We start from the raw sequence: 26094 nt of genomic DNA, 5'->3' as shown, positions 1-26094 counted from the left end.
AACCAGGGAAGATGTCATAAAAACGATTATTCTGGAGCAGTACCTAGACTCTCTCCCGAATAGCACCAGAAATTGGATAAGACAACATCCCAAGGTGGATACTGATCTAGCAATAGACCTCGCCTGTGCCTACCACCGGTCGGCGGATGTTAAGTCTCTAAACCCCAGAACACCAGTAAGATCGACCCTGGCCCCTCCAAAATATCCATCCCGACATCTAGTAGAAGAAACCGGACCACACAAAATGGGAGAGGGTAGTCCTATGCAGCAACCCCAGTGTTTTAGTTGCGGAGAATGGGGACACATTGCGAGGGCATGTCCCAGGAAAAATGACGGGGTCGAACCGATGGAAATCGGGGTTACCCGACGCCGGGTATTATGTACAGGAAAGGGAAACCACAAGTTCAAACAGGTCATCAAAATAAATGGAAATCCCATAGACGCCTTAATCGATTCAGGTTGTAGTCAATCGGTAATACGCAAGGACTTATTGAATTCACCAGAACCAACACAAAACCAGTGGGTCACTATCTGTTGTATTCATGGGGACAAGGAACAGTATCCCCTGGGGTTGGTCAAGATAGAATGGAATGGGTACCACGATTTCCTCCCAGTGGGGATTATGGACAGGCTGATAGAAGATTGTATAATCGGGACGGACTATATCAGGTTCTACGATCTTCTCAATAAAACCCGAATACCCCAACAATCCCCGGACTGGTGGACAGAAGCGCCCTTTTCAAACACATACATTAAGAGTCCTCCTACACGCGTAAAACTAACCCGGAGAGAGAAAAGACAAGAAAAATTAAAGTATCAGGAGTCCAAGAACGAGCCAGAGTCCGGAAAACTAGTAGCAGGAACCGGCGAGGCAGCCGTGTCCTTTAGAGACAGTCAGCGGCAAGACCCTACTCTCTGTCACACCTGGAACATAGCTAAAACAGAAGCCACAAACGAGGTGGGTCCTTATTTTTTAATACAGAAGAACCTTCTGTATAGAATTACCACGTCTACAAAGGGGGAGAAGAAACAGTTGGTGGTACCCGAACCCTATCGAAATCAGGTTCTGTTTTTAACTCATAACCAGCCGGGGGGAGGTCATTACGGTCGTGAAAAAACGGAGGAGTATCTCTTGCGGAGATTCTATTGGCCAGGAGTCTATGCCCACATCAGAAGGTATTGTCTACAATGTCCTAGGTGTCAGTTAACGGGACCAGGAACCCCCAAGAGAGCTCCATTACATCCCCTACCCATTATTGAGATCCCTTTTAGTCGTGTAGGTATGGATCTGGTAGGACCCCTCCTTCCCTCATCCAGAGGTCATACCTACATTCTGGTATTGGTAGACTACGCTACGAGATACCCCGAAGCAATACCCTTATCCAGCATGACTACGAAAACAGTGGCTCAAGCGATGATAACTTTTTTTTACTAGGATAGGATTTCCCCAGGAAATCCTCACCAATCAGGGCACCCCTTTTAGGTCAAGCCTTATGAAACAGATATGCAAGCTATTAGGGATCACCCAGATAAAAACCGCGGTATATCACCCCCAAACAGACGGTCTAGTGGAACGCTATAACTGTACCATAAAAAACCTACTGAGGAAAATGGTAGATGACTCTGGAAAGGACTGGGATCAGAAGCTACCTCTGGTCCTTTATGCCATCCGGACTCATGCACAATCCTCCACGGGATACAGCCCTTTTGAATTAGTTTTTGGAAGGCAACCACGTAGTCTCCTTGATATGGCCGCAGAAACATGGGAAGAGGAAGAAGAGGAAGGGAAACCCTTACTAGAATATGTCCATAAACTTAAATCACACTTACAAACCATATGGGAAGATGTGCAAAGTCATCTAGAGAAAGCACAGACAACCCAAAAGAAGTATTACGATCACAGGACTAAACTACGGTCTTTCCACCCTAATGACCAAGTTCTCATAATGCGACCAACCTCTGAAAATAAACTTTTAGCTAAATGGCAAGGACCTTATAGAGTGATAAAAGCTGTTTCCCCCGTCACATACCTCATCGAATTACATCCACATCCAAAACGAACCCAAACATACCATATAAATTTGCTAAAGAAATGGGAACAACCAGTAGATGTCAGTAGCAACGCAGCTGATGGGTTTTTCGTCACTCCATCCACGGGTCTAGGGTTGGACCTTTATCCGACTAGCGGCAAAACCCCAGTAGAAGCTCCATGCTTGAATAATTCTCTGCCCGAAATGGAAAAAACACAGCTATCCTCCCTATTACGACAGCACTCCCATTTGTTTTCTGAGACGCCAGGGAGAACCCATTTGATCCACCACCAAATTAAAACACCCGAGGGCCAGACTATTCGGCTCCGCCCCTATCGCATTCCCGAAGCTAGGAAAAACATCATTGAGGAAGAAATAAAAAAAATGCTAGCCCTAAAGGTAATCGAACCCTCTGTGAGCCCCTGGTGCTCCCCGGTGGTTCTCGTCCCAAAACCCGATGGATCTGCTCGATTCTGCATCGATTTCCGGAAGTTAAATGCCATATCACTCTTTGATACGTATCCTATTTCCCGTGTAGATGACGTATAGAGAAGTTAGGAAGAGCCAAATACTTATCCACCCTCGATCTCACAAAAGGGTACTGGCAAATTCCCCTCGCGCCGGGGGATAAAGAGAAGACATCTTTTGTGACCCCATCAGGCCTTTATCATTTTACTGTCCTACCTTTTGGTCTCCACGGGGCCCCAGCTACCTTTCAACGCCTAATGGACCGGCTACTACAACCATTTCATACCTTTGCAGCAGCATATTTGGATGACATTATAATCTTTAGTGACACATGGTCCGACCACTTATGCCATCTCAACGAGGTTTTCACTGCCTTGGCGGACGCCGGGTTGACGGCTAATCCAAAGAAATGCATCCTGGGGAATACACAAATATCCTATCTGGGGTATATAATAGTTAACGGGACTCTACAACCTCAGAAGAGTAAAATCGAGGCCATATCTCAAGTACCGATACCAAAGACCAAGAAAGACCTACGCTCCTTTTTAGGCTTCGTGGGCTATTACCGCAGGTTTATACCCCAATACTCCACGATTGCCGCCCCTCTCACTGATCTCCTGAAAAAACGTACCGAAGCCTTCGACTCCTCTGTACCGCCAGTAGCCTATCACAGGAATAAAATGGGGAAATTAGTTTACATCATACCTTGCCTGGTGAAGATGAAGTTGTAAGTGGGAAAAAGCTAAAATAGCATTACTTGTAGTTTAAAACAATCAGGTGTCTTCAACCTAAATTAAGAGTGTTGGCACATGTGAGTATACCAAACTGAACACTAGAAAGGAAATAAAACAGAGAAGACATACAATCAGATTATGAACATCAGCAGTAAGGGTGGTTATACTAGAAACAGCCAAAATTGCACACAAAAATCCAACTGAAATACAGCTTTGCAGGCGGTATCACTGATCTCATGGAAGTATTCCTCTACTTAAAAGGTGGGTTATAATTATCGACCAAACTAGGTGAATTGATTGAAAATCACATACACTCTCCAGAAAAATAGACGACGATTTATATACAGCAGGGTTTCCCAATCAGTACTGTTGGTGAAACTGAGAGTTTAGGCTTCAGCTGAGCCAGCTCAGATGCACATTTTAAGAAACATCTGTTCCTTTATGCACAAGGCCTAGGCTTGGAGAAAGGGACATTTTATGTATTTTTATCCTCTTGCTTCCAGTCTGAATCTGGAAATTGAATCTCAGATCTGGGGCCAAAGGTAGGTGCAGGACCTATGGATAAGTGACATAGCTGCCGCTTTGTAGCACATGTGATTTAGATACCACCAGCTAGTTTTTAAACAAAAGGTATCCTTCAGAGACCACCAATTCAGGGTCCCTGAGCTGTTTATCACATACACTACTCGCCCAACATTGACAAGTGGCTCCTATGCTAAAAGATCATTAGCATGCTCTGAGACACTACACTAGATAAATGGGACAATGTTTTAATCCTTCTGATAAATCCTTTGACAGGTCGGGATAGGAGTATTATGTAATGTCTTCCTTAGACGAAAATATCTCTAGGTAGGATATATACTGGTGTGTTTTACATGTCCTGACAGTGAAATACTACCAAATTCGGTTTTCACTGTTGCAAGGCCTATGTCTCTCACAGGTTACAATGGGGGCTGTCTTTAAATAACTTTTAAGTGCAGTTTCCCTAAGGGAGAAGATAGAGGTTTGGAGGTTGGGGTCTCTGAACTCTCAATTTAAAACACATTTTTTTGTAAAGTTTGTTTTTATATTGTCTGTTTGAAATGCCACATTTAGAAAGTGGGCGTTTTCTTGCTTCAACCATTCTATGCCTCTGCCTGCTTGTGTATTCCACGTCTGGGTCAGATTGACAGTTGGCCTGTTGTGAATTCCCTCTAGACAGTAACACAAAGGGAGCTGGAGTGTAGCCTGCATATCCTGATGGGCCATTTGGGCTAGAGTGGAGGGAGGAGTGGTCACTTACACCTGAAAGGGCTGTGCCTGCCCTCACACAGTGCAGTCTCCGACCCCCTGGTGTGCATCTGGGGCCAGGTCTGGGCAAGGCAGGATCGTGTCAACAACAGGAACTTTCCTTTGAAGTTTGCCAACTTCAAAGGCAGAACTGGGTATAAGTAGTGGTCCCAAAGCCCCAGACTTTTAGAACTCTTCTGGATCAAGAGGAACCTCTGCCAAGGAGAAGAGTTGACGAGCTGGAGGAGGAGTACTGTCCCTTTGCTGTGTGTGCTATGCCGGGTTGGCCTGTAGTTGCTCCTTCTGCCTTAAAGAGGGCAAAGACTGGACTTTGTTGTATATCCTGCTTGAGAAGTTTCTCCAAGGGAAAGACTTCAGCTTTATCTGTCTACAGCACGGAGAACTGTGTGTTTTGTGCTGCAACAGAAGAAAAACCACTGGGACGTCGCCAACCACGCCGCTTACTGCACTGTGATCTAACAACGCCACATGGAGCAGTGTCCCATGTCACACTGCAACCCTGGTTTCACCGACGCTGCCACCTGACGCTGTCACCGAGCCGCTGCCTGCACCGTGACCTGTGGGCACCGCATGTTGCATCATCCTACTTCGCACTGCAGCCCCAACACCATCTACACCAGCGCTCTTCACTTTGTCATCAGCCAGGAGTTCGATCTGCAACGGGTGTGACTTCAAAGGCCCGACGACCCCTGCACTGACCTCCGCAACAGATGCGTGTGACGCCAGCGAAGCCGCACTCCGGATCTCATTGCAAGGATCAAGGCGCCCTGCATTTCCAAGGTACTGTTTGTGGGTCTTCCCAACACCATAGCTGGCCCACGATGCTGCGGTCGACCTGAACTGTTGGATTTGTTGTTCACGATGAGCTATCGACTTCAAGGAACTGTATTTTTAAGTTAATTCTTGCAAAATTCATATCTTTATTACTGTATGTTGGAATTTTCTCGTTTTGCTTTTGTTTTACATGGATAACTATTGGCTATTTTTTCTAAAGCTGGTGTGGTGTCCTTTTGTAGTGTTTTCACTGTATTACTGTCTGTTATGTGCAAATGTTCTACACAGTGCTTCTAAGATAAGCCTGACTGCTCGTGCCAAGCTACCAAAAGGGGGTGAGCAGGGTTTATCTCAGCTGAGTATCTCCCTTATCCTGACTAGAGTGAGGGTCCCTATTTGGACAGGTTCTAAACTGACTCCCAACTAGAGACCCCATGTCTAACAGCGCTTACTACCCATGAGGAGTGGTGGCAAGCACTACATGAACCCGATAAATGGGATGTATATTTTTTTCTTTTTAAATGGGTTTGCAGAAAATTGGCAAAAATGGACAGAAAATGGCAAGTTGTATTTATGCAATGGCCTTTATATATGGCGCTTATTACCCATGACGAGCAGTAGCAAGCACTATATAAACGTAATAAAGGGGAGTCTTTTTTTTTTCTTTTTTAATGTGTTTGCAGTGGTTTAGTGTTACCAGACAGTTCAGACTTGTCTATCAATAGCATCACGTCTTCCATTCCTGTTGGGGCGGAGGGGGTTTGGCTTTTTTTTTCCTAAAACAAATCCAAGTAGTGGCTAAAAAATAAGAACCTGCACAGTAGTTTTGGCAAGTAGGGCAATGGGCAGTACTTTGCTTCGGTGGTTGCTGGTGAATGGTAGAAGAGTCACTAGAATTATGTGACAAGAGATGACCAAAGTATACAGCAGGTTTTACTAAATTATTTGGCAAGAATAGGGATACTATGCGGTGCAATGTGGCACATTTTGTGATAGCATTACTTCAATATTTCATCATTTTTTTGTATCTGGCTTAAGTTTGACTTCACTAGTACTAGCTTAACACCCAAAATACAAGAAAAAGTAACTAATTGCAGATAGTCAACCTTTCTGTAAAGGCTTCCTCTGCACATCAACACAAGTCGCTGCATTTTCAGTAACTCTTGATCCATTGGATCTGGAAACACATTTTCTGGTAAAATCTGTAGTATGTGGCAAATGCAAATCCATAATGATGCAAATAAGGCTGGGGCCGCAGAATTCCACTGGCACTACTTATTAGTGCGGACAGGCTGTTTTAAAAACATGGTCCCGCAGGCAGCAGTCCAGATTCTCTGAGTAACATAACCCTGTTGCCCTGTTCTTTCTCAGAAGGAATGAGAGCTAAGGTCCAAGCACTGATGCTGCTTGTGAGTTCGTCATGGAGTATTGGCTTCAGGTTGTTAGCTTGACAATAACATCATGTCACGCAGTTACTCTAACAGTCTATACTCAGACAGTGGTGCAGAGTAGCCTGTCACTGTGCTCCTCTTCCTCATACTTGCGCTGCGGCCACGTTTGGCTAGAGCAGGATATGCACACTAAAGAAGGGGACACACACAATATGCAAGGTCCGTATGCCTTTGAGGGGGAGTACTGGGTGCTAACCTCTCATTGTTCACTTCAGAGAAGGCCCTTGTGTGCCTGTCGCCCTGTCTGTTTAGTAGATGGACACACAATAGACTGAAGAGGTGGAGCAGGTGAATCCAGGTGAAGCAGACTCCAATGACAGATGGAGCAGATGTCATATAAATATATTGTAGAGCTCATTTACAAACAGTTGATTTCTTGCACTGAGTTAGAGCTGATTCCCTGGTACACAGAGAGCCAGTTCACAGGCCAAGTTGAGCTATTTCAGTGCTCATTCCAAAAAGGTAAAAGCTGTTCTCTGTGGGGAATAAGATACTTGGCACCAGCTCGTTTAGTGGAAGTACCAAAGACCGCTTCTCCAGGGTAGTCTCCAACATGAAAATAATTATAAGGTATTTTTTTCCAAAATCATTAAACCAGGAATCCAATTTAGAGGCCCTGAATGTTTCTGATCACCAGCAGCATTAGCTTGTAGAAGCAAGAGCCCTCACCCGCCCCAAGGTGGCATGCTTCATCGTCGTCCCTGCTCCTTGTTGGGCTGGTTCTGCAATGCCCAGCGGGTCCCTCAAGGGGACTCTTTGCCGGAGCTCTTCTCAATTTACCAAAGTAATACTGGGGATATGTTGTATATCCTAGTATAATGTTGCGAAGATTGGAGAAAGGTGTTATCTAAAATTGACTATAGATATTTCTAAAAAGATTTTTTAATACAAAAGACAATGTCTATGTCAAGGTTAAAAAGGTGAATGAAACTTGGGAATATAAGGGTCCTGGCTTCTCCTGAATGGAAATGGTGTAATCCAATGATTAGTTATTAGCGTGAGGTCGACATGTTTCATGCCTATATCATCAATATCGAGTGGCATTTCTTCAGGACCAAAAAACTATATAGGTGTTCCTAATCTTCATTCCGGTGGAGTAAGAATACTTTGCAATAAGTGTTATCCAGCTGCAATGTTTGCTGTGTAGTGTAACTTACATTGAGATGTGTATGCTCTTGTAATTGGTGACCCTCCTTTAGTAAGATATAGGCCCCCTGGTGATTGTGGTTTGTTGTGCCTTCGGCGATTATGCTGACGCAGAAGCGGTGGTCCCTTCACCTACTCTATGTCCACGATCCTGACATGGCCTGTCTCTGATAAGAAGTGACGAGAAGGGGAGAAATGAGGATGAAAGTGAGAGAGAAGGGACTGATTGAAGAAATTGTGGAACGAGATATAGAATACTGAAAAAGAAGAAAGTGAAAGTATGAGGGAATATGGAGGGAAAAGAGGTGAAAGAAATGACAGGATAATGTGACAGAGACAGCAAAGGAGCGAGGAGTGTGAAATGGCAGAGTCAGTGATGTGTGAACAATCAGCACAACAATAGGGCAAATTATACCAGACATTTCACCAACTCCCTTTGCGCCCCTCTTCACCAGAAATCTGGATGTCACCTTGTCAGTGGGTGATGCCAGTGCTGGCAGTGGATGTCACAGCAACCAATTTCCAATGTAACATTTTGAACATCAGCACCCTGACACCTGGAGATCTGCATTTGAATCCAGAAGGGCACTTGTCTGAAAATTGTGCAGTTCTGGGCAAATCACTTAATCTCACTGTGCCTCAACTTTAAATTTGTGTGATGCTAGTACAAATGTGTGTAAATTAAAGTTTTAAGTCCCCACTTGAGATCACTTCCCATAATGTATAGTGCTCCAGGGCTAATCAGCTAGGACCATGCAGCATAAATATCAACACATTCTTCTTTTCACATTTGTGAATGGGTATTCCACTTACCCCGCTTTGTGAATCTCCTACCGTTTGAGCTATTGGTGACCCATCCTCATTTTTGTGACAGACAGATATAAACCACCCATAATTTTATTAATCCCAGTACATGCTCCACATCATTAACAGGATTCACATGACTACCACTATGTCTGCTTGGGCATATTCGTGTGCTCATTGGGAGATCCTGCCACAAACATCTTTTTGTTCCATGGAAGCATTTGTTTATTATGTGGCTTTTGTTGCTTCTAGTAAGAAAAGACACCTTTCCAATAAGGCTTCAGTGTTTTCATTTCTGTGCTTCAGACATGAAGACCAGACACAAAACTGGCTTGGCACCATTTTGCAGATCTCTGAAGCTCGCAGTCCTGGTGGACACTCCTGAAGCTTCAGCTGCGCTTAATGTCTCAGGAGAAAGCATGTGCAAAGCCAATAGATCTGGCTTTAAGTTTTTTTTTTTTAAAGGGCTTGTGTAAATGCTGTTTGCGTGCTTCTAGCGTATGAAAGGCAAACCTGTTGGTCTTGCTAATGTGTGTTCTCCTACTAGCTCCGAGAATGCCTCCGCCCCAGTGCGTGAAGTTGTAGCCCCACCACCACCGTACCCGAACTACTAGCCTCCTCACCCGAAGTTCAAATCTAGTTGCGCCTCGGTTGTTTCCACCAGGGAAGGGCATGAAACACCACTTGGATGGACAGACCGCGACAGGCAAATTACATTCATAACTTTACATAAGCGTGAAAAAAAAACACCGGTCTGGTTGCTACGAAGCACCTTCTCGCGAAAACGACTACACGTTACCTCAGCGCTCACGCTGCGACGACATCTTGAAGAGGTCGATGTAATATTATCGATCGGGCTCACAGGTGCTTCGGATCTGACTGATAAGAGCTTTAAGAGCATGGCTCTGCAAGGCGGACGAGGGCCAGCTCAGCAGGATCACCGGACGGGCAGAGCGTTTAATAACCTCTAGGTCCATCCAGTCCGCCTCCCAAAGCTTTCACTTAAATAACATGATTGATGGGACTAGCAGGCCTTGGCTCCTTTCGTCTTCCTCGGTCAGCGGGGGCTTGCTAACCCTGCTGACCCCATCACAGCCTGGGGGACGGCCTTCACCTGTCTACAGGCTCAAATGACGCCTCCGTTCAAAGGAGACAACTCGACCAGCAATCATTAACCACAGGTTAGGGGAGAGAGTCCACACTGAAAAGCAGCCTCCCTCGCACGCGCACCCCTGGCAGTGCACGCGCCCTAATACTGTCCTGCAGTAAAGTCCTATCAGAGCAGTGAGGTCTAAAGACAGCATTGCCGTTGTCTCTGAAACCAACCTGCAGCATTTCCTGTCACTCCGCCACTGAATCTACAGGTTGTGGAGTCTGAGCTGCCGACCGCAGGATCGGGGAGTCCGGTTCGGGTCTTGGCTTTGGTTCAACATCCCGTGAATAAACCTCTTCGTGCGTCACGTAAATATATACATGAACTGACCTTTTGTAATGCAACCGGTGTGTTCATCATGTAAAGCGCACCGATACCCTTGCCGAGTCTGCGCTGTATACAATTGCAAAAAGCTCTGTCTACCATACATAACTTAGGGACATCGGGGACTCGTGTAATATTTTTTCCTGGCAATTCTTAAATAACTTGTGCTTCTTGGAACCTCTTCGGAAGCAAGCATATAATTCAAGATATTACACGACCGCTCTCGACTACGAAACCATTGTTTGTTATGCCTAGAAAGGTACCAGGCCTGCGGGCCAATTTAGGGCAAAACTAATATTGGCTGCAAAATTATGAAAGAAAGATTGGAGAAAATCACAAAAAATAGGAAAAGTGCAACCGCTCTATACATCATGCTTGCTTATCTTTTTCAGACTCAAATGCACGTGTTATGAATGTTATCGTGTAAACCTTCGCATTGCCAAACTTCTAACACCGAAACAGTGGCCTAGCAAAGGGCCCCACAGCCCCCGAAGGGAGGGGGAAGGTGTGTGTGGGGGGGGGGGGGGGAGTCGTTCTAGCTCCAGGGTCCCCTTCAGCTCCCTGGCATGGAAGCTCCTGACTGAGTTCGGAAGGGGTGCCCTCCATGTACTTGGCTGGGGGTGGGGGGGGGGAGGGGGACGGGGAGGCTCTAGTTTCGTCACATCACTGAACCGAAATATACAGTTGTTCTTTAACAGTGAAATGTGAAGTCTGCCATTTCAACAATTACTCTTATTTCTGGCAGGAGCCCATACACTGTTCTGCCAATGCACATTAACTCTTAGCCAACCAGCACAACACCTCCCGGTATTCAATGAGTGTCAGCAAGGCACGAGCATGCCAAAGTAGGAAAACGATGGCCTACACATGGCACCCGTATTATTTCAACACTAAGCTCCAGACTTAGTTGTGTTAACACAGCCAATTCTGAAGTTTCAGGACACAATGTTCTTTAGCGTGGTTCCAAATACAGCTCTCCACACTAAGCTAGCTGTATTGTGCCACAACCTCTGCCAATGCACCTCAGCCCAGCCATGAAGTACCTGCTGTTCGAGCACCATGGTTCATTCACAGGTCTTCTAATGCACCGCAATCTGTTCCTAACCTGTCCCGGAAGCACTCCCTGCTATTCCTTTATTAGGCCAACTCAGCCCCTATCCGGGCGCCTTAATGCCATCGTGCAGCACCCTACTATTATAGCACTGAAGCCCCACATAGCTGTGACAAAGTGCCTCATTCCTTGAGCAGAACCCGGAAACAAATACAGCATAAACAGAGTGGCAAAAAGAATGGTAAGAGGATACGGAAATGTCTTTAACCTTTGTCTCAATCAAAACTATTCCTCTGGTACTTTAGCCCACTGGCACTTAGGCCACCGTAGGTAACTGCCTTCCAAGTTCCATCCCTATGCTGCCAGGCGAGGTGATAAGCATCCCTGACAGTGAAGGCTAAGAGGGAAGGCCCAGGTGATTTAAGACCTGCCGGCGGACACCATATCTGAACAGACGTACATTCAAACACCCAGAAAGATAGGGTATGTTGGAGGCCCCCAAGACTGTGCACGTAGTGGGTATGTGACTATTATTCCTTGGAAACATTATAGAAATGCACCATGAAAGGCTCAACACAATGTTGATTGAACCGGACTGTGACAAAGGATACAGTCTGGAAACATGGACATACGTTATCTCTTTCTCATGGATGCCTAAATCCTACCCACAAGAGAATGTCACGTAACTTTTCTCAGTGAAAGAATAAGATGTATCTCAGTATTTGAGGTCTTCTTTGACTTCAGGACAATCCCGATTGACGCCTTATTAAGGGCAGGGTTTTTTTCGGCCCTGTTGCTTCCTTATACACCTGTCACCATTTTAGCACTTGGGCAGTTTTACAATCTACCCTTGACTCAATCCGCCATTAGTCACCCAATACAACCCCGGCCTAACTCCCCAAAATATTCACTCCATATCACCCATCCAGGGACGAGGGACCTAAAACTGGCCTCCTTCCATCACTGTGCACTGCTCCAGTGTAAACTGACATTCTTTTAGTGTGTCTCCACAATGACCCCCACCACATATATTTTTGAAAACATCCAAAAACCTACATATTCCTCCCATCATTTATCCCCTAATATCAAGCACCCGAGCCTCCTTGACTCCCGCTTTCCTTGATACTCTTATCAATGGAATGAATTTCCAGTCTTTTCAAGTTATTAAGCGCTATATATGATTACATTTAGAGCGTACTGGGCTATAGTCTAAAAGTGTGCAAAATTAGAAATACAAACCATAACATTTCTGGCCACACTACACACCTACAAAAAACAGTAGCTCCAGGACACAGTGGTTCGCAATGTGGAGTAATATGTGTACTCACGGACATCCAAATAAGTATGTCTTAAATTATCAGCCACAGTGTGAAAACAAAATGTCTTTCACACCTGAGCCATTGGTTTAACTCTTGTATCCCCCAGCCAAAATAATACTAAAAACCACAAAAAAACAGTACCAAAGGCCTACGTATTATCAAGTGATTTGTGACAAAACTTTAGAAATGAGATGTCCGTTTTAAGGCCACTAATTCTTATCAACATAATGACATGATTATTATTGGTCTCATCAACCACCACAAGTCAACCAATGGGGTCCAAGAGAGCCCTGAAGTCAATGGAATTAAGAACCAAAGCAAAAACTTCACAGAGCCAGTTGCATGAACAACCGAATCTCTGAGTGTCCCTACCCAATGCAACCCTATTGCTGTTTATCACAATCTAAATCATCTACTCTGGTTTCCAACATGTATGCAGGGGCAGAAAAATATTGGAGGAGCCATATATAACATATAAAATAGTTTAAAAACCTAGCATTTTTCCACTCATCCCCACCATCCTCGACATATACACCCACCCACAAATGAAAAATAATCTCCTGGCCTCCTACCAACCACCACTGAAAAACTCTCTCCGCTAATCTCTACGTATTAAAAAAAAAATACCTGCCTTCCTATTACCCATCCACACCATGCTCTTCAAGTACTGCGCCATGCCCGCTTACAGTGGAAAAAAAAAAACAGCTGTCCCATGGCCATCCACCACTCTTTGACAAATCCTCACTGCCCAACTGAAAATTAGTACCTGGCCTCCTGCCTCCCACCACCCTCGGCACCAACCCACATCCTGCCAGTCCAAAGTCTCGCTCCTATATTGGATGCAATTGCACGCACTGGTTTTTCCATACAAAACAGTAAACTGGACAAATGCTAATAAAAATAATAACGACATATAATTTCTGGTTCCAAGTTCAGCAGTAGCAAGATTACCAACATCTGGTGTTGTGCCCTCAATTCGCAGGGTACATTAGAGACAAGGATGATTCAAACATGCAAGTGTACATGGAAGAAACAGTGGTTACAGAGTAGCAAGGCCACCAGTCATCAGTTTGTCTTTATTGTTCCCACCCTGTTACCCAAAGAACCATGGTTAGTAAATAGTTGAATCAATTAACCCTTCCCATCATCGGTAAAGTATTTGTTCCACCTAGCCCTAGGGCTTGCTGTGGTAATCCCCACAGGTAGAAGAAAGGACTTAGGCCTAGGTGTCGTTTCCTCTCCTGTGGCCCCAAGGAGGCACGATGCTCAGTATAAATAAGAGTGTGGCCCATATCCCTACAAAGGGTGAAAACGCACACATGGTCCACTTGCATAGAGGTGGTCTACTCGTGTTCACTCGATGTAGCGAGCAGCTAGAGTCCCATGTCAGTGCATGTCTTGCCACTCAATCTTCCAGCCAGATCAAAGTCTGCAGAGCATCCACATAGTGCAACATAGCGCAACCTCCAAACCAGTAAGAGACCAGCAAGATCGGCTCAATGTAGCAAAATAGGCGTCTTCAAGGGATGGCCCTGTTGCAGGCTAAGAAAATATAAATGTGTTGCAATCAGTCTAATGCTCATCCCTACATGATAGGGTCCCAGGTTCGGCTTGGCATCCACCATTTGCAGGTGTCTCCCTCTGGAGCTGTGACAAAATGTCATAATTTATTTACTATTACTTTCAGTTTGATCAGATGAAGCATGGCGTACCTAAGATATGCGCGCTTCGGTCTTCCTTCAGTGTGAAACAGTCTTCTTAGTGTTTGGTCTGCTAATAAAAAGTCTGGATAGGAACTCACCCGGACATTCTCATATTGTAAATTGGAAGCATGCCTGGCACTCCCAAGGACGGCATCCCGGTTTCTGTGTTTTAGAATTCTAGTGAGGAAGGGTCTGCCTGAGACCCTGGTCCACGTCTAAGACCAAACCCGCGTGTCTCTTTTCTAAGAAAAATATCTGATTGTGGTAGCTGGATGGTTCTTCTTGGCCTAAAGTACACCGATGCCTTCAGCATCCCACCTGTAAGAGCTAAATACAATTTCGCACCAAAAACATCTTATTTCTTGCCTTCCAAAATACTTTTCACTTACCACACCTCTTTCAGCGCCACTTCTGTATGTCAGAACAGTGACAACAATGTAGTCACACTAAGGGGGTTATTCTAACTTTGGAGGAGGTGTTAATCCGTCCCAAAAGTGACAGAAAAGTGACGGATTTACCACCAGCCGTATTACGAGTCCATTATATCCTATGGAACTCGTAATACGTCTGGTGGTATATCCGTCACTTTACCGTCACTTTTGGGACGGATTAACACTCCTCCAAAGTTAGAATAACCCCCTAAGTCTGAATATGGAGAGAATGTGCTGTACCTGTGCGCTATGAGGTAAGTTCATATCTAGGGTCCCCACGGCAGTTTTAATGGCAGGGTAGTGCTGATGCGCAGAACCAGGTTCTCCTTCACATAGCAGATATTTTGCAGAACAATTTACTTTTAGACAGTGGCACAGATTCAGAGGTAAAGACATCTGGATAACCTCTCTTTTGAGATGTGGGGAAGCCTACAGATCGCCTCCTCAGCAGGTGGTGGTGGGGCCCACTCCTGAGGGTGGAGGGTCGTTTTCCTCCTAGACGGACTACACAGCAGTGATCTAAACTGTAGAGTTTGCCACCCAATTCACGGAGCTAAAAGCAGATATGTCTGCCGTTTTATGGTGGTAGCTGCAAGCACCCATCATCAGCATTCAAGCCTAGGCTCTTTGATAACGGCCCATCTTAGCGCCCATAAAATGACAAGCATTGATGCCAGAACACCCCAAACCCTAAGCAACCAGCTTCTGGACCCCACTGACTATTTCTGCAGTGCACAGCCGCCCCTCCGGTGGCACTGCCTGAGGCCGAGGTACTTATGCCCAGATATACCCTTACTACCAGAAGCTTTCAGACCATTTATTCAATGCTCCGAGAACACCTGCAAGCGCTTACTGTCCCTAAGGACACAAGCAAGTCTTCAGCCATTTTTTAAAGGTAAGATGGTATGTTATATTTGTGGAGGCAAATGGAAGGGATTCCAGGTTAAAGCTACACAGAGTGAGAATACTCAGCCTCTTATTCTGGCCCTTAGGGTTTCAAGAACTACTAGATATTTTTCATCCAAAGAAAGAGAACTGTAGATATGTCTATGTATCCTCACAATCTACTGGCCACCCGATTAGTGGCTCTTTTTATGAGATATGCACCAGTAGGGACCGCTGGATTTATGAAGCATCTCAGATTATCATTATACAATCCCCAAAATAAAGAATCCTCATCCCAAACTGCCCCAGGAAGATCAGAGGACAACCAGCTGTCATTTTCCAGTACACTTTACACACTACAAGCTTTTAATACTGAGTCACAACCAAGTGCTAACTCCTTCTAGTCTGCTGTTCCCTCCACCTACCTTCTCTTGCTAGTACCTCTTTAAATACACACCTCCCCAGAACAACAGTGTTCTTCTGCCTGCATGAACTCATCCTAGTAACAGGGAATCTTGCCATCATCCTAATCGTCCTCCTTGTAACCCTCTCTGCATGAATTACTGTAACACCGACTAACAAAACCACGCCCAAATAGTGGAAAGAGTCAACCTCACAACACTCAACTTGTACCTCCACCATATCAAATCCCAACCAAATATTAGATGTGGAGCAGCACTACAACTGGGTTTCTGATGGCTTCAAAATATTCATTCCTCTCAATGTGTTTATATACTCTATTCGACTTGTGTGCTTGTGGAACCCCATGACGATAATGGAACTCTGTGATGCAGCATGGTGCTTCAGGAAGGTCCACATTCTAGAAGCTGTCATTTGTCCTGGGCCCCTGCTATATGAAAACTGTTTTTCATGTTATGTACAATGAGCATTCAAGAGCCCTCTACCAATGCCTCCCTCCCTCAACTTGATTGGTTTCTAGGCCCTTGAAACACATCGTCATCACATCCTCTTTATTGAAAAAAAAGTCTGCTGATGTGGAAATAGTGGCTCATTGCCAGATTCTGTCCGCTACCCAACTCCTAAAAAAAAAATCACAGAAAGAGATGTGATTGGACAGTTGCAATAATAGGTAGAACTTAACCATCTTCTCCATGACAACCAATCAGGATTCCAAATATGGAGGGGCACTGAGAGTGCACTAGCCAACAAGACAGATGGGCTTCTCTCTGTGGGTGAAGATAAGGAAACCACTGTGATTGTCCTTTATCTGCCCGTAGCTATACAATCAACCACACCATTTGTGCAAAGGTTTGAACTCTAGACATGAATCTCTGGAGAGGCACTGCAGTGAATCCATTCATTCCTCATGGACTGCAACCAAAAAGTCAGACTAGGATTAATCGATTGGTCAACACCTTCAGTAATGTTTTGCATTCCTCAAGGCTATTTCCTCTTGTGCCTTATTTTAAACAAGTACGTACAGACTGACATACCCCATGAACAGTAAAAGGAGAACTTCAAAATCTAGGCAAGTCATAAACAAATCCATGTCCACTTGGAAAATGGTCTAGAGAATACAACTAACTTCAGCATTTGCTCTACTGGAATAAGACAGATTCCTGTGCATTAACAGTGATAAGACAGCAAACAAGGGATGTGTAATTCCTATAGCCCAACACCCAGGACTTATTGTTTGGGGTCAAGGGCAACAAGCTTTCATGTTTATTTTTGTCCTTGGGACATGTAGGCCCAAGCCCCTGCAGCACAAACTCTTTGGCTGCCAGTTTACTGTACGACAATATGGATCATGGAAGGGCATTGTCTACAGTCAATGTAACATTTGCGTCCATATGTTAATGGTGTTCAAACTTGTATTTATGGTCCATTAATGCAAAGCCTTTATTATTAGGGTGAGCGCGCACTGAGGAAATGTAGTAAGCTCAGACAGCACTACTGATAGTAGTTCCAGTATAAAAATGTGTACATACGTTTGCAAAGTTGAAAAATATGAGGCTGCGTATAATGCTCCCAGAATGCTCTCTGATTAGACGCAAATATTTGCAGAAGCTTGAAAGCAATATGGAGGATTCTTTGATTTCAAAATCAAAACGTTCATTAAAAAATGCAATGAGAAAAAAAATGTTTTGCTAATCTGCTGTGAAATGTTGGGTACCATTTCTTTGAAGCATCATTTAGTAACGTGTTGATGCATGCTAGTATTTCTAAAAAAAATATATTGATAATGGAAAAATCAGTGTACCCAGTTTCAATGAGATTATGGGAAACATGAAAATAAACAAGCATTGTCAAAGTCAGTACGTTCGACATCGGTCATCAGCCTTTTGGTTTTGTCAATGCGTGTCTTGTTTTGACATGGTTTTTTTGTAAACGTTTATTGTTGTGGCCCTCACTATTATAACAAACATTGCAAAAGCAAAAATATTTTTTGGTCTCAAAACGCACACATTGCCACACTAGTTCCTGGTATTGAACACAACTAATTTATGTGCCTATATGCTCCTTGTAAAAGAGCACAAAGCTGTCACTCATAATGACACCAGCAGAGAGAGACAGAATTGTAATAAAAACAAAAGGTGTTGGTTAATACCATACCTAATTAGGGGCCCAATTCTTAAAGGAAGTCACAAAAGTGTACCCATGGTATAGGTCCTTGCATTAGTTCAGATTTACAACTCATGCATTACCAAAAATTTACAGAAATAGGCCAAGAAATAGTATTTCTATATTTGTTAACTACATTTTAGCTCAAGCAAATATGTACGCCTAGAATTGCTCATGCGAAAATCTGTTGAGCATTTACAAGTTCACTTTCCCTCCAATTATGTTTTTTCCCCAACTGTCAGGAATAAATGTCCAAGCACTCTCGATATGGAAAACAATTTCAGAAGAGCTGGTAAGAACCCCTAAAACATGCAAGTTTGTAGGTGTACATAGACTCAAAAGGGCATTCGAAACCTGGAACTGTTGCTTACTGCTACCTACAGCCTCAGTATATACAGCAACGGAAAGGTTGCAAAATAAGGGATTTGTTTGTATTCAACCCCTACTTAAGTGAGAGCCTGGGTATATTCACAGTGGCTATTATCAGAGCCCTTACATAATGAGATTGCTGGCATGATTTGTCGCATCGCTACATAGCACCAAAGGGACAAGTGGATTTTGCTACAGGACAAGTAGATTTATGAAGCAACCTGTCCCATGCACAAGTAGATATTTTATTAAATTCTACACCCCTGAGCAAACGTTTAATGATCAAAGATCCTGAGCCTGATGCACTACTGTGTAGCCTTCTAAACTCGCTTCCTTCCGCCTCACCAAAAAGAGAAGCTAGGAATTCGGGTTGAATACCAGCCCCACCTTTGCTTCTGAGGTCACGGAAAGTGGCACTGACGTACAGTCATACCGTCTCAGGAAAATTTTCATACTCTTCCTCACTGACCACAGAATTGACTTTATGTGATCCCACATTCTGGCATGCTTAGATGACTGTAACATTTCCTAATCTTTTCTCCTCATTAGGAGTAGTTGTGACCCATCTGCTACACTATCCTGGAAGAGACATCATTTTACAAAAGGCCTACACTCTCGGGAAACTTCAACTGGAGAACAAAGCAGTCTAGATCCTCCCAAACTACACTGTGGCAGTTCAACAGCAAAGGGTCTAATTTCACGAAGTCATAAGGCAACTAAGATCAACAGCTCTGCAAGGCACGTTACTGTTTTCTGCCAAACTGAAAATAATTGAAATGAACAAATCAATCTTCTTCACAGAACCTCAAGAAGTGGGAGATAGCTTGAACAGAGATGAATCGATAAAGGAGAGAAAGTTAAAAATGCAAGTCAATCGAAACACCTTAAAAGGAGAACACTGAAACCATGACGGTTAAAGGGATCCATGAGAAGTCAGACAAGAGTGCAAAGATAATCGGCTGCTGCATCCGCAGGTGCACTTTCACTTTGAAGGTCACCATTTACATAAAAAGAAACATCTTCACACTCATCTAACTTGCATTCAGGAACAGAACAATCACAAATGTGAGATGGAGGTTGTTGGAAATGGCCCTTTTTGCAGGGTTACCCCCAAACGTTTTGACTCTGACCCAATGTTTTGACTGTGTACTGCATTTCGTTTTTGCTGGTTTTAGGACTGTGAGCACTTTACCACTGCTGACCAGTGCTAAAGTGCAAGTGCTCCCTATATAAATTGTATTGATGATTGCTTTCTCCATGATTGGCATATGTGATTTACTAATAAATTCTTAGTAAAGTGCACTATGTGTGCCCAGGGCCTGGAAATCAAATGCTACTAGTGGGCCTGCAGCACTGATTGTGCTACGCACATGACTATTCCAGTAAGCATGTCTCAGACCTGTCACTGCAGCGTGTGTGTGCAGTTTTAAACTGCCATTTTGACCACTCGAGTGCACACACCTGCCAGGCCCAAACCTTCCCTTTTATAACATGCAAGTCACTCTTAAGGCAAGCCCAGGGCACCCACATGTGCAGGGTGCAGTGTATTTAAAAAGTAGGTCATGTAATGGTGTGTTTCACATGCCCTGATAGTGAAATATTGCTAAATTCGGCTTTCACTATTCTAGTGACTCCACCTCCCTTAGGATAACATGGGGATTGCTTTGAAATATCTTTTAAGTGAAATTTCCCATTGGGAGCAGATAGAGATTTAGAGTTTGGGGTCTCTGAACTTAAAATGTAAAAATACATGCTTTGGTGAAGTTGGTTTTTGAACTGTAAGTTTGAAAATGCCACTTTTAGAAAGTGGGCATTTTCTTGCTTAACCATCCTGTGCCTCTGCCTGTCTGTAGAATATACATCTCGGTGAGGATGACAGTTGGGCTGTCTGAGTATTCACTCTAGACAGTCACACAAAGGGAGATGAGGTGTGCCCTGAATATGCTGATGGTTCTTCCTGAGCTAGAGTGGTGAGAGGAGCTGATACTTGCAAGGGAATAGGGGCTGCTTACACAAAGCAGTCTCCAATCCCCTGGATTGTGTCTTGGGCCAGGGCAGGGAAAGTCAGGGTCTTGTGCGCCACACAGACTTGTCTTTCTCTTTGAAGTTTGCCTACTTCAAAGACAGCAATAGGTATAAGTACTGGACCTCTGACCCCACAAAGTTAGAACACTTCTGGACTGAGGACATTCTGCCAGGAAGAAGAGCTGGATGCTGTAGGAGAGACTGCCATTCTGTCTGTTGCTTTGTTGTGCTGGCCTGCTGCTTGCTGCTACGGTCCTGGGAGTGAAATGACTGGACTTTGCTTTCTACATCCTATTTTCCAAGGTTCTCCAAGGGCTTGAACTGAGCTTTCCTCCTGTTAAGAAGTCTCAGGGACATCAAACAGTTCATCTACCAGTGCCTGGGCTTTTCTGCTGAGAGTCCTGACTCTTGCCAGCTAGTGCCAACTCCAGTCCCTGTGCCCTGGGAAGTGGAAGCTGGTGACCTGAACGAGAAAATCCATGCACTGACACGCAGTGGCAGACAAATCGACGCAGCACTTGTCTTGCGGCTGAAGAACAGATGCAGTGCCGGTCTTGCAGCTTCAGAATCGACGCAGCGCCTGTTTCAGCGTGATTCCATCTACTCAGCGCATCTGGATTTTCCACGCATCGTCCCTTGGCGTCAATTTCTCCCAATCCCGCACCCCAGTCAGGAACCAAGGATGCATGTCTGGAAACCAATGCGTCACATTTCCTGAAAGGAGAGAATCGACACATCACCTCCCATGCCAGTAAGGAACCAACGCATCGTCTCACCTTTGAGGAAAGAATCAATGGATCACCTCCCCTGCGCAGTAAGAAACCGACGTATCACTTTGCTTTTCCGGCGCCTCACCTCCCCTGAGGCCTGCATCATCTTTGTTTTCGAAGTATCCCAGGTACTATCTGTTAAAAAGATACAACTATAGATTCCTATGGATTCCTATGGATTAAGGCTCATTTAAACCATTTAAAAGTTATATCTTTACTTGTGTGCGTTGGATTTTTGTAGCTTTGGCCTTGTTTTATTCAGATAAATATTGGCTATTTTCTAAATTGATGTGAAGTACTTTTGTGGTATTTCAATGTGTTATTGTTTGGGTGTACAAATACTCTACGCATTGCTTCTGAGATAAGCCTGACTGCTTCAGTCAAGCTACCAAGAGAGTGAGCAGGGGCTATCTTAGCTGTATGGCTCCCTTACCTTGACTAGAATGAGGGTCCCTACTTGGACAGGGTGCAAACCACTGCCAACTAGACACCACATTTCTAACAAGGGGCCTCCCCATTCATAAAAACATCAGCAGACGATCTAGGAATACTGAAACTAAACCCCGAAAATCTTCATGACTTTCAATGATCCCTTCTTGTAAGTGGGATGGCGGGTTGCTGCGTGAGAGTTATATGGTTTTAACAGAACCCAAAGGTATATGCAATGGAGCGGATGGTCTGGAAGAGCGGTGGTTGGTCCATCCACCTCCCTAAATTACTAACCTCTCACACTGAGCAACTGGCCTAAATTCATAACTGTGAATACTAATGGGAAGTTTTCCTACTGATCTGCATTGGGGATGGAAGTTGGGGATTTTGGTTAATGTTTCTTTTCTCCCCTTTTTTCCGAGGGTCAAGTACACATATCTTTTTGTCACTACTGAAAGAATTCATATAGAGAGTAGTTTCACTTGGATGGGGCAACCTGAAACTGGGGTCGTGGTGTGGAGTTGAGGATGGGGTTGTATGTCACAGAAGGTTGATTTATAATATAGCTAGCCAGAAAAATATATAATTTCATAGCATGGATTGTGAGAGGAATGTGGACAATTCGAAAAGGTACAAGATACACTGTAGTGCAAGAGGGTACATATAGCATTCTTCTAAGAAACTTATTTAGCAAGACAAGAAGTAAATTGTAACGAAGATGGTGAGGAAAATATATGAAACAGGCTTCTCCTCCTATGCTAGGGTAGTACTACAATGGATACAACATGGTATTCCCTTTGTTCCATTAGAAGGATGCACTCAAAGAGGGAAGATATGTAGTACTACGATGAATACTTGATGACCAGGAACTGCACCTAATACAGCTCAACAGGACTTTACACAACAGTGTGAACGATTATCGAGATAGCCAATTACCCAGCTGTTAAAGGGTGGCAGCTACAACGGCATACTAGATTTAGATCTGGATAGTTCACGGCCACCATAAGCAGACACCTTGCTAAGAAAGACAATTAGGATACTGACAAATTGAAGAGCTGGTTGGGACCTCATTGATGCATTCTGAGAAATAACAACCAGAAGTGGGTCTGTACTCAAATCACTCCCCGACATATGGCTTCCATGTCAGGCTATATTGTGTCCCGACTTCTTAGCCCTTAATAGGCTCCATTATCTACTAGTAATATGTGGTGAGAATATGGTCAGACAATGACCCACTTCTGATTGCGCTGGAATGGATAAACCCGCACACAGTGATTGCTACTTGGAGGTTACAGTGTTCCTTCTTAGAAGATAGACCTTTTATGCACGTCAACATTATTTTATGTGTGGCCTCAGACATCTTGAGGAAATGGGGGGCATTCCAAGTAATAGTAAGAGAACAATGTAAAGCCAGTTAGTGGGCCATGTAAAATGCCAGAGGAAAACTTAAAAAATGGGGAAAATCCATTCCTACTGAGGAACAATTGATGCTGAGGGACACTCACATAAACCACCAATTGTTAGCTGAGATAAAGAAATAGGCTAAAGTCCTAGAATTCTCAAGGGGCCTTATTTATATGAAATATATAACCAGGACACATGCTGAGAAGGGCAAGGCAGAATGCCTGCTTGCGTGGCTGACCAGGCCTGCACACAGTGGCTTGCCTGCTGAACAGATTAAGGGTGAACGGGGGCAAAACAGCGTGTACCCAAACTGAAATGAATGAGGTATTTATGGCATACAATACAAAATTATACAACTGTGCAAACCCTGCGTTAATAAATAACATTCGGCTAGATGCACGGAGCATTTCTGCAGGCACAAACAGCCCGATTCACAGAATGATCCATTGCTGCCCAACGTTTTATTTAGCACTTCAATGAGATGAAATTGGATCAAACAGTCACCCGCCCTGAGCCTATATGAGGACAAAAAGAGACTTACCTGTTCCCTACTAAACAAAGAGCAGTGTAACTGCAACTCTCCTATAGTCCAGCCAGGTATGCAACATCAGGTAATGTATTTCCTGTACTAGTGGTAACTCAATCTCGGCTCTGTATTTCACTATTATGCATTTCATGTCTCTGGGGCTCATCAGGGCGTGGTGTTTACATTGCGCTCAGTAAATAATGAGAGTAATTTCAGGTTTAGGATCTCCGCCCTGTGGCATTCAGCTGAAAGGAAATCAAGCATGGCAAAGATGATATGCCTGGCCGTGGCAAGCAAGCAATGTTTTTTTTTGCAAGTATGTGCAATAAGCAAAAACAATTATCAAAAATATCAAAGTAAAGGAGTAGCTTAGCATCCACGGCACATTAGGCCTGGCATATTATTTTTAAGCAGCTGTGGGCAGGTGATCAGGCAAAAGGCCATCACTCACACTGTAAGAACAAATAGACTGACCCGTTCCCACCTGCTGTATGCTCTGGTGGGTAAGCAAAATATGACTGACACTTGAACAGACCAGTCAATGAGGAGGACTGATTAAAAAAATCCTCTATCAACATACAGGTGTACGTATTTTTTGTATAGTTGTTTAGTGCTGTTGTTTTTGAATACACACAGAAACTCATAATTTGGAAGTTGGTGTTAAACAAAAATTAACAAAGGACGGGCATACAAATATGGTATCTGCTTAGCATTCTGCCCTGCCTTTAATGCTACTGTTGCACTAGCAAATGCATAAAGTTATACACATCGCCCCCAGCTAGGGATCTCTAAATATGGCGGGTGGGCCTCCGTTAGAAAAGCAAAGGTCAAGGCCTCCACTGGCCTTGCAGGATGGCAGACTGTCCACAAAAGTATAAACGAGCCCCTAAAGTCCTTAAAAGAGTCGTATCGGGAATCCTCAAGCTGACAACGAACAAGAAACACATCTACTGCTGTTGGAATGTGCATGCATCATTGCCCTTGGTATCGTAGTTCTTTTCCATGATGATTTGTAAATCGTAGCTTGGCTAGTGATCTCTGTAGTCATTGAGCTTCAAAACTCTTATGAGTGACCATACAAATCCTGTCAGGCCACCATCTAGAAAGCGCCTGCACAAAGGCAGTTTTTTCCTTCACGTCTAAACCTCCACCGACAAATACTTACAGCTCTTCTTCCAATACTCTTACCTGTCAGGCACTCACTCCGAGACTTCCAAGAATGTTTCAATAATACTGCTTATCCAAAAGTCACTATTATCCATCACTCATTACTCACCAAGTAAGAAGCATCCATCCACAAGGAGGATCAAATAAAATAATCTCATCTACATAAACTGCAACACCAGTTCCTTTGCTTCTACATTTACTATAAGCAACCATTTTTTCTGCATGCTCATTAATGCAAGGTCTGCTAATGGCCATCATTCAGACATGTTTCACCTCAAACCATGTGTACAATTTTGATTACATTCAATTACAAAATCCAGATTGAATTTAGACTGGCAAGCCATCACTGACTTTCTTGCACAACAAAGCTATGCCATCACGCAGACAAAACGGAAGGATCTCCATTCCTCTTCAAATATTTCCTTTACTGTAAAATACACTTTCCCTCCATTTTTTCTTCTTTTCTGTATCTCAAAGTCCTCTCAGCCTTTTTCTCAACTTCATATAACTCTTTCCAGCTCCCTACAATTAAGGGACTTCTAGACTTTATAGTTTCCCCTTTCTGCGCTGGTGAAACACTCGCCATCTTAATACTGATAGGTCAGGCCATTTTCCTGCCCATTTTCTTATACAGTCCAGCACAATACAACCATCCCCTGAACCCAAAAGAAGGAAAATCTGGTCACATCCACAGAAACCAATGATGTCTTCTGCTATTGCAGATATTGTCCAACCCATACTCAACCAAACTGCTTATCCACTGTCATTAATACTTCTTTAAGGCAACAATACGATATACAGAGTACCTTGATTTCCATGCCCCAATTCCATTAAATCACTTATGGGAAAAGCTAAGTCAGCCTTGGTTCACAGATTTGCTTTTTCATTAAACCAAGAGAAATAGGGATGTGGAAGCAGCTTGGTGCATTTCCAAACCTCCCACTGAACAAATCAGGCGGAAAGCTTTCTGAATGTCTTGAACCCAACACTTTAAAGGGATTAAGTGATACAGCTGAGAAAGGTACAGTGGGCAGGCACTGTGCCAAAACCCGACTACGTACAGCTGAATGCCATACCCAGCAGAGGTTGACTAACAGAAAAAGACTGGGCGAAAGGTCGGACCGCTTGTGAGGTTCTCAAATCAACCCCACTGGACATCACATCAGGCTAAATCTAAACCTTGCTTTCCAGAAAGACCTAAAGACACAAGTCTTTAGGCTTTACCGCCTTTAATGAATTCTCACTGAACTCATCTCTG

At 44.0% G+C, this 26094-nt stretch overlaps 1 protein-coding gene across 4 annotated transcripts in view; it reads right to left on the bottom strand.

Annotated features, from left to right (window-relative positions):
- The window catches only part of LOC138259404 (golgin subfamily A member 4-like), a 407876-nt gene that overhangs the window by 367555 nt on the left and 14227 nt on the right, over positions 1–26094 (bottom strand). Inside the window, exon 1 of one of the 4 annotated variants that reach the window (XM_069207149.1) lies at positions 9497–9733. The exons of the other annotated variants lie outside the window; for them this stretch is intronic. The gene's annotated coding sequence lies outside the window, so the exon portion shown is untranslated. Of the gene's footprint in view, positions 1–9496; positions 9734–26094 lie in introns of those variants that run through there. 4 annotated transcript variants of the gene reach the window in all.

The sequence above is a fragment of the Pleurodeles waltl genome, chromosome 9 (assembly GCF_031143425.1).
Source record: "Pleurodeles waltl isolate 20211129_DDA chromosome 9, aPleWal1.hap1.20221129, whole genome shotgun sequence".
Classification (NCBI taxonomy): Eukaryota; Metazoa; Chordata; class Amphibia; order Caudata; family Salamandridae; genus Pleurodeles; species Pleurodeles waltl.
Note: the sequence above shows the minus strand (reverse complement) of the source record. Positions and strands in the feature narration are given on the sequence as shown.